Source organism: Vanellus vanellus (genome assembly GCF_965231255.1).
Source record: "Vanellus vanellus genome assembly, chromosome: 2".
NCBI classification, from domain to species: Eukaryota; Metazoa; Chordata; class Aves; order Charadriiformes; family Charadriidae; genus Vanellus; species Vanellus vanellus.
This window is the reverse complement of record NC_138906.1, coordinates 170,347,497-170,360,180: the sequence shown is the minus strand read 5'-3', so window position 1 is coordinate 170,360,180 and position 12,684 is coordinate 170,347,497.

The following is a 12,684-nucleotide window of genomic DNA, read 5'->3' as shown; positions in this document are numbered from 1 at the left end:
GCAGTGGGGGACGGAGCTGCCGACGCCGCTGGCCACCGCCTCGGCCCCGACCCACCTGGCTTCAGCCTCCTGCATCAGCTTGCCCCACTTCTCCCCGAGGCTGGAGAGGCTGTTGCTCCCCTCGGGCGCCGCCACGGTGCCGGAGCCGTGTGCCGGCGGCACCGGTCTGTCCTGCAGGACCAGCTCCACCCGCGGCCTCCGCTCCTCCAGCAGCCGCTTCAGGAGCTGCAAGGCAGTGGGGGCACGGTCGGCACAGCCCGGCGCCACGGGCACAGTGGGCAGCCCCGGTACGGCCGCTCTGCCCCGGCCCCCTCATCCCCGGCGGGCGATCGGCGAGGGTGGGTCGCGCCAGCCCGGGTCTGCTGACCTTCTGCTCCTCCAGCTGCGCCTTCGCCACCTTCACCTCCGCCGAGGGCGGCTTCTGGTTGCTCACCAGCTCCTCCATGTCGGCCACCCAGGCCAGCAGGCTCTCCGCCGTGTCCTGGCCTCGCTCCGCGCCCGCCGCCGCCTCCTCCGGCACGGGGACAGCCCGCGGGGACACCTGCGGAGAGAGGTGGCTGAGCCACCCCGGTGGGCAGGGGGCAGCCGTGGGGCAGCCGTGGGGTGCGCCCCTCCGCGCTGTGCCCTGTCCGGGAGGTGACGGCGGGGACGGAGGGTCCCGGCCATGCCCGGCTTCTTCCCTGCGTCCCCCGCTCGCCCACGGGCACGGCTGTGCCGGGACGGGCTCTCCGCCGACCGACGCTCCTCCTCAGTGCCAACAGAACCGGGCACTGCCGGCGCGGCTCCCCAAGGCCGGGACTGTGCGCCCCGCGCCGTGCGGACCCCTCTGGACCCCCAGCACCCCCAGGGCTGTGTGGGGCACAGGCGGCGGCGGCGGCACAGGAGGGCGGTGGGAGCACACAGCCCTGCACCAGCCCCGGCCGAGGGAGACCCACTTGCGGAGACGACCGTGTCGGCGGAGCAGTGCCACCGGGGCCGGCACAGCGTTTCCCGCAGCGAGGGTCCCCGCCCGGCAGTCACCTCTGCGGCGTCCGTGTGCGCGGCGCGGCCACCGGCCCCGAGCTCCCCCGCGCGCTCCGTCAGCACCGTCACCGTCCGGGTGACCAGGGGCTCGCCGCCCTTCTCGCCGGCCGGGTACTCCGTCACCTCCACGATCTCCGTCACGATGGTCTCCGTCACCTCCGTCACCTCCGTCACCTCCCGGGTGGTGACGGGTTTCCAGGACCAGGTGCCGCGGGGGGCGCCGGCCCGGGGAGGGGTCCAGGCTGCCCCCCCCGCCTGCCCCTTCAGCGGCACGCACGCCGCGCCGCCGTTCTGCACCGCCACCTCCGACTGGCTGCGCTTCAGCACGGGGCTGCCTGCGCGGCTCCGGACTGCACCGGGCACCGGGCTCCAGCCGTTCTCCACCGGCGGCTTCTCCGGCAGCCCCGGCCAGGCCTCGGCCATGCTGCCGCCGGGCGGCTGCCCCGCGTCCAGCCCCAGGTCGCGGAGCTGCGGCTCCCGGAGGAGCTCCTCCGACCGCCGGCTCTTCTCGCCCAGGCAGCTGGGCCGGCTCACCGAGTTCCCCATGGCACAGGCACGGGCGCCGGGGATGCGGCCTCAAATCCCGGCCTGAAACGAGCCAGGAGGACACGCGTCACCGCGGCCGCCGCGACGCAGGGCTGCACGGCACCGGGACCCCTCTCCCGCTCCCACCTGCGCCTCTGCCCGGGGCAGCCGCCAGTGCTGCCCAAATTCCTGCACGGGCTTTGGCGGGGGGAGCAGCGGGACGCTGAGAGTGGGGACCCCGGGGACTGGGGGGGACGGGGCGCTGGCGGTCACCCGGGGCCGTGCGGAGGGAGGGGACCCCAAGGGATGGGTGGTGGTGTCACCCCTCGGCCGGCAGCGCGTGGGGCGCAGGTCCCGGGCACAGCGCGTGTGCCTCTGGTGCGCAGCCGTGTCACCGGAGGGTATCGGCGGCGGCGGCGCGGGGGTGCGCGGCAGACGGGCAGATGCTCCCGCCCGGCACCGCTTTGTGCCGTCAGATTAACGCGGGGGCAGCGGGGACGGGAGAAAAGGGCCATCTGTCTGCGGGGCTGACAAAGGGGACCCGCCGGGGGGAGCGGGGCCGGGGGCCATCGGCATCCCCACCCTGCCGCAGCCATAAATCCCTCGCGCCGCCCCGCGGGACCCTCCCACGCCACAGCCCCACCGCAGCCGCAGCGCCGCCTGTGCCCGGACCCCGCCATGTTCACCCCACGCACACCCGTGCGCACACACACACACACACACACATCACACCTAACGCCGCTCAGCACCGCCACCGTGCACCGCGCAACAGGCAGAGACCCCCACGGCACTGCGCACCTGCACCGACTGTGCCACACGCGGTGCGCACACGCCCACGGTGCTGCCTGCACGCGCGGGGACCAGCCTGCGCCCCACGGGGACACGCGCACCCCGCAGCACCCCGGGGTGGCCAGAGCACCCCCCAGCCCCCGCACGCCCGCCGTGGCACGCTGCGGCAGACACCGCGGGCACGGTCCTCGTGCGGGGTCTGGGCACGCTCCCGGGCGGCCGCAGCGGGGCCCTGACACGCGCGTGGGGGCAGTGGGGCGTCACACAGCCCCACGCGCGGCACCGCTCGGGCCCGGCCGTGTCCCCCCACGCTCGGCCTGTGTGCACGGGCTGCCCCGGTGCCGGGGGATTCGGGGAGACCCCGAACTGGCACCGCACAGTGCCGGGGCATCACCGGCCTCTCCCCCTCCGGCTGTGGGGACGGGGCTGGGGACAGGGATGGGGATGTGGAAGGGGACACGGAAGGGGATGTGGAAGGGGACGTGGAGGGACATGTATGGGGACACAGAAGGGGTCAGGGATGGGGACAGGGGTGGGGACATGGAAGGGGATATCAATGGGGGCACGGAAGGGGTCAGGGATGGGGACAGGGGTGGGGACACGGAAGGGGATGTGGAAGGGGATGTGGATTGGGACACAGAAGGAGGTATGGAAGGGGACACAGAAGGGGACACAGAAGGGGACACAGGGACATGGAAGGGTACACAGAAGGAGACGTGGATGGGGACAGGGATGGGGATGTGGAAGGGGACACAGAAGGGGACACGGAAGGGGACGTGGAAAGGGACGGGGATGGGGCCACAGGTGGGGACACGGAGGGGGACGCGGGAGGGGACGTGGAAGGGGCCACGAAGGGGTCAGGCAGCGCGGGGGTGCCGTGTCCCCACCTCTGCCCCCCCTCCCCCCGCCGCGGCCCCCCGCGCTCCCCTCCCCCCCCGCCCCCCCCCGCAGCGCCCACGGCCACGCAGGGCGCCGCCCCTCCCCCACTCACCCCTGGGGGGCTCCGGGCGTCCATGGGCGGGGGGGCCGCGCCGGGGGGGCGCCGTTACCGCCGGGAGCGCCGCCGGGCACGGCCCCGCCGCCGCCTTTGTGCGGGGACGGAGGGACGGAGGGACGGAGGGACGGAGGGACGCGGGGGTGTGACACACACACACACACACACACACACACACACACACACACACACGCACACGGCGGTCTCGGCGCGGCGGTGCGGGGCTGCCTCCCCCCCCCCCCCGGTGCGGTCCGTCCCCCCCGTTAACCCTTCGGCCGCCGCCGGCGCCGTTACCGCGGAAACCCCCCGCGACCCGCAGCCATCCCGCGGGGGGAGGGGCGCGCCGGAGGCACCACCCACCGCCCGCGGGGCCCCGGGGGGGGGGGGGGGGATGGGGGGGGGGCAGCCACGGTAACCCCCGCACCGGCACCGGCACCAACACCCGCACCGGCACCCACCGCATCCCCCCGGGCACGCAGCCCACGGACCCACGGCACAGCCCCACGGACACACGGACACACGGACACACAGCACAGCCCCACAGCAGCACAGCCCCACGGACACACGGACCCACAGCCCCACGGCACAGCCCCACGGCACAAACCCACAGACCTACAGACCCACATCAGCACAGCCCCACGGACCCACAGCCCCATGGCACAGCCCCACGGACACACGGACACACGGACACACGGACACACGGACACACAGCACAGCCCCACAGCAGCACAGCCCCGTGACGGCACTGCCCCGCGGTGGCACAGCCCCTCTGGGGTGCACTGACCCCCCACCCCACCCCGGCTGCGGCCCCCCGGCTCACACCGGCGCTGCCGCAGTCCCGGCGGGGGCACGGCCGCGCTCCCCACTGCTCACAGGTGCCCTCGGCCGCGGTGGCCGCACTCGGTGCAGTGGGGCAGGGATGGGGGTCGGGGGCAATGCCCACCGCGCTCGGCGAGCCGCCGTCCTCCGGGACCCCCTCCTGCCTCTGCCCCGGCCGGGGGGAGGGGGGACGGGGGTGCCAGGGCGGGGGGCTGCTCCGGCCCGGGGTGCGTGTGGCACGAACCCCATCCTCGGCCCGCTGTGCCCCACCGCGGCACAGCGGCCCCACGGCCGGCGAGGGGCCCTGTGGGACGGGGGGGTCCTGCCCCACACAAAGCAGCGGGTGCCCCTCGCCGGGGCGGCTGTGGGCAGCGTCGCGCCCGCTGATGGATGGGGCTCCCTCGGGAGCGCCTGAAAGCGCCGGGGCCGGGGGCTTTGTCTGCCGCGCTGCCGGAGAGGCCGCAGGGAATTAGCATATCTCCCGCGGCACCGCAGCCTCTTCCCCGCTCGGCGCCCGGCACCGGCTGCGTGCACGGTGCCCTGCCGAGGCACCGGCTCCCCCACACGCTCCGGCATCCCCGGCACACGGCGCGTGGGCCCGGCCGACGGTGCTGAGCCCGGAGCTCCCGGTTGCCTCTGTGCCGGGGGAGAGGCTGCCCCACTGAGCACCATGAAGAGGGGCTGGACCGGGGGGCTGCCCCCTCACCGGCCACCCCGATCCCACCACCTTCCTCCCTGGGGGGGGCACGCACGAGCCTTGGGACCCCCCGGGCTCAGCCGCCACACTGGCGAGGCGGCACACCGGGCACCCCACGCACCCGGCGTGGGTCAGGGGGCAATGAGGCGGCTCCTTCGGCGGATCCACCTTCTGCCGCCCGTCCCACACGCCCGCCGGCAGCTCGCCCGGCACGCTCCGCAGCCCCAGGTACCGGGGCAGGGGTGGCGCGGGTGCCCCGGGCAGAGGGAACCCCGCGCGGGGCACCGGGCAGGAGCGGTCGGCTGGAATCCGCAGCCTCAGATCCCGGCAGCCGGGTGGGTTTCGCCTCGGCCTCGGCTTTGTCTGCGCCGGGGACGGCATGAATGGCCCTTTCAGTTTGTGCCGTCATGTGTGCGGCGGGAGCCCGTGTGCTGGCCAGGCCGCGAACAAAGGGAGCCGGCGAGGCACCGATCGCGGGGCGGCGAGGAGGGGCCGGCGGGCAGCCCCCGCTGGGGGTGCTCCGCCAGTGCTCTGTGCCGATGGCGTGGCCGGAGCTGCCGGTGCCAACCGCAGGCGGGGGGAACGACGGGCGAGCACTCACCCCGCTCCGGGCAGGGGGGCAGCGAGCAGGGGGGCACGTGAGGTCCCGGCAGCGGGGACACCCACGGCGCATGCCCCGGCAGCGGGGACACCCCTCCGGTGGCTGCACACCCCGTGCCCGGGCAGCGGCGCCGTGGGACGCGGCTGAGCCCAGAGCAGACGGAGCTGCCGCCCACGGGGCTCCGTGGAAGCAACACCACGAGTACCGGCACGGCCGCAGGAGCTGCGGGCTCCGAGCCCACGGCAGGCGATGGTGGCGTCGCCGGGGGATGGGCCACGGCCCGAGCAAACACTGTCAGGCTGTGGAGTGGGAACCGGGGACGCGGCACCCTGCCTTCCCCACGGGTTTGCCGTGCCGTGCCGAAGGGTCTCCCGGCTGGCCGTGGCCAGGCACCATCCGCCCTTTCGGGGGCCAAGACCTCACCAGCCTCGGTGGAGCCGTGGGCTGGGTCCTGCCCGGCTCTGCGCGGTTTTGCCGGCTGCCGCGCGCCCGGGGCCAGCCCGTTACCTGCAGGGCAGAGCCGGGCTCCGGCAGCACAGGCAGCCTCTTCTCCACGGCGTCCAGCCAGTGCCGCAGTGCCAGCAGCTGCTCCTGCACCTCCGGCAGCCGCGCCGACCGCTCGCACCGCTGCCGCGCGCTGCAGAGAGAGCGGGGAGATGCGGGGCTGCGGGGCGGCACGGCCACCGCCGCCCTGCCCGGACCCCTGCCCGGCACCCCCTCGGCGGCTCCGGTGCGGGAGAGGGATGAGGCGGTGCCCGGGGCTGCCATCACCTTCGCTGCCGCGGCACCCGCGCTGCGCCGGGGCGAGGACGGCTCTACCAGACGGGGGACCGGGGACACGGTGACCCCAAAGGAGCCCCCACCCATGAGCACCCCTCGCACCAGCCGGCCAGCGGGGATGCCGGGGCAGGCAGCTCCGGGGACACATGTCCCCGCGTCCTCTGAGCCGTCCCCAGGCTGCCGGCCTCAGCCGGGTTCGCTGCCAGCGCCGGTCCCCGCACCGGTGCCACCGGTGAGATAAACCCATCGCCGTCCCCACGGCCGCCAGCTCCCCACACCGGCACCCAGTGCTCGCGGCTGCGCCTGGCCCCGTCCCTGCTGGCCGCGGGGGACGTTCCCTGCCCGGGCAGCTGACCCCGGCCCTGGCGCGGTGCGGGACTCGCCGCAGCTCCCCTCACCGCAGCGCAGGTGCCCACGCAGGCACATGCAGACCCGGCGGTGCCCATTACCTCGACATCTCCTCCCCGTCCGGCGACGAACTCTCCGCGCTCGTTCTGGGGAGACCGGTGTCATCCGCAGCACCGCACGTCTGGAAGGAGAGCAGAGGGACGGTGGGGACGGGGGACGGGACCTGGCAGAGGGGCAGGAGGACGTGGCTCCGCCGACCCCCCGTGGCGCAGCGGTGCAGATGTCTCGGGGTGTCTCTGTGTCCGCCCAGGGACGGCCCGACCTGCAGAGGGGCTGCACATCACGGAGTCACTGAATGGTTTGGGCTGGAAGGGACCTTAAAGATCATCTCGTTCCAACCCCCTGCCCTGGGCAGGGCCACCTCCCCCCAGCCCAGGTCGCTCCCAGCCCCGTCCAACCCGGCCTTGAACACCCCCAGGGATGGGGCAGCCACAGCTTCTCGGGGCACCCTGCGCCAGGGGCTCAGCGCCCGCACAGCCCACAAGTTCTTCCTCACATCTCCTCTCAGTCTCCCCTCTGTCAGCGTCAAACCGCTCCCCCTCGTCCCACGGCTGCCCCCCCGACCCAGAGTCCCTCCCCAGCTCCCCCGGAGCCCCTTTAGGCACTGGAAGGGGCTCGCAGGTCTCCCCGGAGCCTTCTCTTCTCCAGGCTGACCCCCCACCTCTCCCAGCCCGTCCTCCCAGCAGAGGGGCTCCAGCCCCTCCAGTCAGGGCCGACCGCCCCTGGCTGGGACCCCCGACCTCCATCCTCCACTCCATCCTCGCAGCGCTCACCCACCAGCCGTCACCAGTACCTGTGGGTTTTGGCTCTGCTCATTTCGGTCTCCTCTGCCGGGACAAGCACCACAATTCCCGCAGTGCTCCTGAATTTCCTGACCCTTTTTTACCCAGGATTGCTCCCAGATCTGACCTTCTGCCGGCTACACCCACTGGCCCCTTCGGCACCTTCTGCTCGCCGGTCCCCGATGTCCCCACATCTGCCACGCGGCGGAGCCCACACCGAGCCACGGCAAACTGACCCACAGCGCTTCCCATCCTGGACGGGGGCTCCGCCGCTCGCCCGCCTCACGCTGCCACCGTCCCCAAAACCACCCCGTTTCCCCAGCACCACGCGCGGGATCGGGCCCTCTGCCCCAGCACGGCCGGTGCCGCTGGTGGGGATGGGCAGTACTGGCTGGAGGCAGCAGGGCTCGGGCCGGCAGGATGGGGGGAAGGTGGTTTGGGGTTTTTTCCAGCATTGTCAGTTGAGCCCGAATCACCGGCAGCGCCCGGGACGGCGGAGCCAGCCGCGGAGGCACGGAGCGGCTATGGTGGCACAAGCACCGGTGTGGGTTGGCACACCGGCAGAGCTGCGCCGGGCACCCAGGGAGCTCCGGTCATGTCATGGGTGCCCTGTGAGGCCGGCAGGGCCAACGCCACCCCGTGCAGGAGGAGCAGCACCCCCCGAGCTGCCCCCTTTCTCCCCCATCCCCTCCCAAATGCAGCTCAGCTGCGTCGCTGCCGCAGGCGGGAGGTGAAACCAACCCCGGGAGCAATGCCTCTGCCGGGCACGGCAGCGGCGGCAGGATGGAGATGCCGGCTGCTGCACCGTGCCGGCTTCGCAGGAGCTGTCACGCCGTGACGGTACCCGAAGGCTGCGGGAGACACACGCTGTCCCGGGAGCCCAGTAATTAACCTGTCATTAGCCCCGGCAACGCTTTGCCGGGTCACCGCAGCCCGCGATGCTGCAGGTGCCGCAGAGGGGAACGGGACAGCGCGCGGTGCCGGTGGCGGAGCACAGGGCAGGCGGGGGAGACCATGGCGGGTGACGCAGGGGCCGGGACGGGCTCCAGCCACCGGCCGGCACAAAGGGCTGCCGAAAGGTGCCCGGCGAGGAGGAGGAGGGGAGACGCAGCCATCTCCGAGGCGTTCGTGAGTGAGGGCGCCCGGTGCTCGGCACCGAGGTGCGGGAATGAGAGCACTGCCGGAGCTGCGGGAGGCGGAGGCAGAGCGTGACGGCGGGTTGCGGTGGTGCCGGGAGGACGGTGATGAGCGCAGGCGCTGGGCGAGGACAGGTCAGCACGTGTCCCAGGGGCTGTGCAGGGGCTCTGCCCGCGAGGGGAAGCGGCTGAGGACCGCGGGCTCCATCAATGGGGGGAAAACCGGTTTGACACGGACATGACGCAGCGGTGCTGTGCTGGCCGCGGTGGCACCAGACAAGGTGCTGGTGACGCAGCCGAGCAGGAACAGCGGTGCGGCCGGCGTTCGGCAGAGCACGGGGCTGGGAGGGAGCGGCGACGGATGCAGCTGCTGAGGAAGGAGCAGTGGGCAGAGGTCTGGTCCGAAGCCGTGCCAGAAAAAGCAGCAAATTGCTGAGAAAAGGGGAAGAGGAACCAGGCTGGGGCCTGGTGCCGCTGCGGCGGCCGGCCCTGGCCCGGCTTAGGCCGGTGTGCGGGTGGTAGCCCAGGAGGCTGCCCAGGGCCGCAGGGCTCGGGGTCCGGGCTGCCGCACACTGCCGTGGCCCCGCGGCACGTAACCGGGAAATTTGCTTCACCCCAAATGGTTCAGAGCTCAGAGGTGGACGAAAGCGCCCACGGAAGGGGCTGCGAGAAGGGATGAGCTCTCCCGGGACGGAGCGTGCCAGGCGCCGGGGGAGGCTCACCGAGACCCTCACCGAGAAGAGGGTCAAGAAGCGACAGAAGCTCATTCACACCCCCAAAACTGGGTAAATACAGAAAAAGGACAATATTCTGCCGTGTCAGAAAGGGAGAGTGGCAGTCTCTGCTCGGCCGAAGTGCTGGCAGGGCTCCGGCCCGCTGGAGGTGCTGCTGGGCACGTGCGGCGCCGCAGACCCTGCGTGCACGATGCCGTCGGCCGCAGCGGCGCCCCGCAGCCCCACACACCCCGCAGCCGTGGCCGCTCGCCCCTGGGGCCGGCGCTGGTGTCCCTCACCGGCGGGCCAAGCCACGGAGCCACGTGCAGGGGAGGGAGCGGGATGGTGCTCCAGCGGCACCGAGGGACGTGGGACACCACCGGTCCCAGAGTGGCACAGTGGTCCCGCAGCCCTCCTGCCCCGCGCCGCTGGTCCCTGGCCCCATGGGCGAGCCCTCGCCCCGGGCAGGGCTGCGATGCCGCGGCGCACGGTGCCAGCCCTGCTGCCGGAGCCCGAGCACGGGGAACCCACCGGAGGATGCTGCCGCAGGCAGGAGGGGGCTGACGGCACAGGGGGGCCTGACCACAGCGTCCGCGGTGGGAAACGCTCTTCCAGTGCCCAAAGCCCAACCCGGGCTGGGGGGGATGGAGCCCTGGCCGACTGCTGCCAACCTGTGCCAGACACGGCGCGGAGTCGCGCCGGCACAGTGCTGGGGACGTGCGGGGAGACACGAGGCAACGAGGCGCTGCAGAGCCCAAAGCCGCGCAGGGGTGCCCGCGGCTGCCCCGGCACGTTGCGGGTGGATCCGGCGCAGCCCCCTCAGCACCGGCTCGGCTGCCGGCCCGGGACAACCACGGGGCACTGCGGGCTGCGCCGGCTGTGCCCTGGGACATGACAGCCGGAACAAAGGGATTTGGAGCTGCCAAACAGCAGAGACGCGGTGCCTCGGGAGGGGGGCACAAGTCCCTGCACTGCGCGGCCCCACTGGTGGCGGCACAGCTCGGAGCATCCCCAGGCTGCTCGGCACCACCACCGGCACCACCACGGGCACCACTGCGGACACTGCAGCCTGCAGAGCTGCCCAGTGCCTGGCAGGACGGGTGACGTGCTGGCTGCGGCCGTGGGGCAGGCTCCCAGGCTAGCAGCACCATCGCCGCGCTCCCACCCCGGCACCGGCAGCAAGGAGGGGGGTGGATTCACCACGCCAGCCAACACCAGCCCCCGGCACCGACCGTGCCGTGCCACTCGATGGCACAGAGACGCGGCGGTGCTGCGTCTGGGGGTCCCGGCACGTGTGGAGGAAGCGGAGCTGGGCGGCTTATCCCCCTGAAGAACCGTCCAGCGCCGCGGCGAGGGGGGGGCGTGGGAGAGGCCGTTCCGGCTTTGTGGCTGCCGGGTAAGCAGTACAGCCAGTTCCCAGCGCGGCGCGCTGCGGGATGGAGCCAGCAGTGCCCGGGGCAGTGGACGGCGTGTGCCAGCGGGATCGAGCCGGGTGCCACAGCCCCGCTTGGGACGGCAGCCATGGGTCCCGCCGCGCTTGGCGGCAGCTGCCGTGGGAGGATGGGTGCTACGGCAGACGGTGCTGCTGGTGGTGCGAGCACCCGCACGACGGGCTGTGAGAAACCGTCCCTGCCGCGGGGCCGTGGCACGCAGGGTGCCCAGGTACGGCACGGCTCGGCCGCGGCACAGGAGCATCCCGGCAGTCCCGCCAGCACGGTGTGTGAGCCGGTGACAGGGTGTGTGCTCGGGGGGCACGGGAGCCCTTCCAGGGCTGACTGACAGCCACGGCCGGCGCGGCATTTGGCGCTTGGCATGCCACCGCCCCGCGGCTTCAACACTGCGTGACGGTTTTGCTCAGAGGGTCGGGAAGGGGTGAACTCCGGCCGGCGCCTCGGCGGGGCGAGCTACGCTGCGGTGCATTAAAAACAGGGATATAATGGAGTTATCCATCATAATTAGCTTGGCCCAATTACACGCTCGCTCGGCCACTCCCGGCGCGCGGTGCGGCTCCGCGGTGCTGACGCTGCTCACGGCGGAGCTGCCGCTCCCCCTCGCCCACCTGCTGGCCCCGTCGCTCCTTGAGCGGTGTGCGGGCTCCGCCGGCCGCGCCGAGGCCGCCAGATTGGCAAACACCGGCCGTCTCCACCGCATCGACCGGGAGGGAGTGACGGACAGGGCAGACCCGCTGGGATGGAGCTGCCGGGCCATCGCCAGCTGCCGGGGCTCGGCCAAATCCTGCCCCAGAGAGCCCGGCTCCCCTTGTGACTGGCCCTGCACTGCGGGGGTACGGCAGCACCGGGAGCGGGGGGCTGTTTCCCCTACATGGGGCATTCCCCCCCTCTCCTCGAGCCACCGGCAGCACCGTGCCGCGTGATTTCGGCTGTGACTGCTTTGGGGACCAGTGAGACGCTGAGCCGCTGCCAGCCCCGGGCAGGTCCCCCGCTCCCCGCCGTCCCAGCGCTGCCACTTGCCATGGCACTGCCGGTGCCGAGCGCGGCACATGCCGAGGGCTACCTGTCAGCTCCGCACTGGCACCGCCAGCACCCGCAGGAGCCAGGCGGCTCCGGGGCAGCGGGTGGGAGGCAGACACTGCCCGTGGGAAGGGGCTTTGGGGTCCCGGGGGAGCAATAGGGTGACACGGAGGAGACGGCTGCAGCGGAGCCGGGATGGATGGGGTGTCCCCCACCCCCTCGTCCCCCCGCGCCCCTTTTCCAGCCACCGCAGCGGGATCCCACCGCCCCGCCTCACCCATCACCACGGCCGGTGGAGTAGCTCCTGCCCGGTGCCGGCCTGGCTCACCGCGGCACCCGTCCCAGTGCCAGGGCCAACATGGACAGAGGGTCGTGGGGCGTAGGGGGTCCACTCCAGCAAAAACGGGCACAAGTCCCAAAGGGTGGGCCCAGGGGGGTCGCTGGGGGGGTTGTCCCCTGAGGACCCCCCGGAGCCGTGGGGAGGTGAGGGGTTTCGGGAGAGGGGCCGGGCTGGGGGGTTTAGTCCTGGACTCAGAGCGGGTCTCGGTGGTCTCATGGGGTTTGTGGTGTTCGGCCTTGAGGGGGTCGGGAGGGTGTGGGGGGAGCAGGAGAACCTGAGGTGGAGCGCAGCCCCGGGCTGCCCGCGCCGTCCGCGCGGAGCCGTCCCTGCTGCCCCCCGGGACCCCTCCCGCACCCCCCCGAGGGGCACCGCAGCCCGTGAGGGTCCCCAGCACAGGGGATGCTGCCCCACACCGTCCCCCCACCCCCTCCGCGTCCAACCGCCACCGCCCGGTGCGGCCGGCCGGGAGGGACGCTGCCGCTAATTGCAGCCGCACAATGCAATTAACGATCTCCCAAGCTGCTGCCATCTGGCCCGGCCAGCCCGGGCCCTGCACCCGGCCGACATGCTCGGAGGCTCCCGGCACCGTCCCGTCGCTCCCCGGCA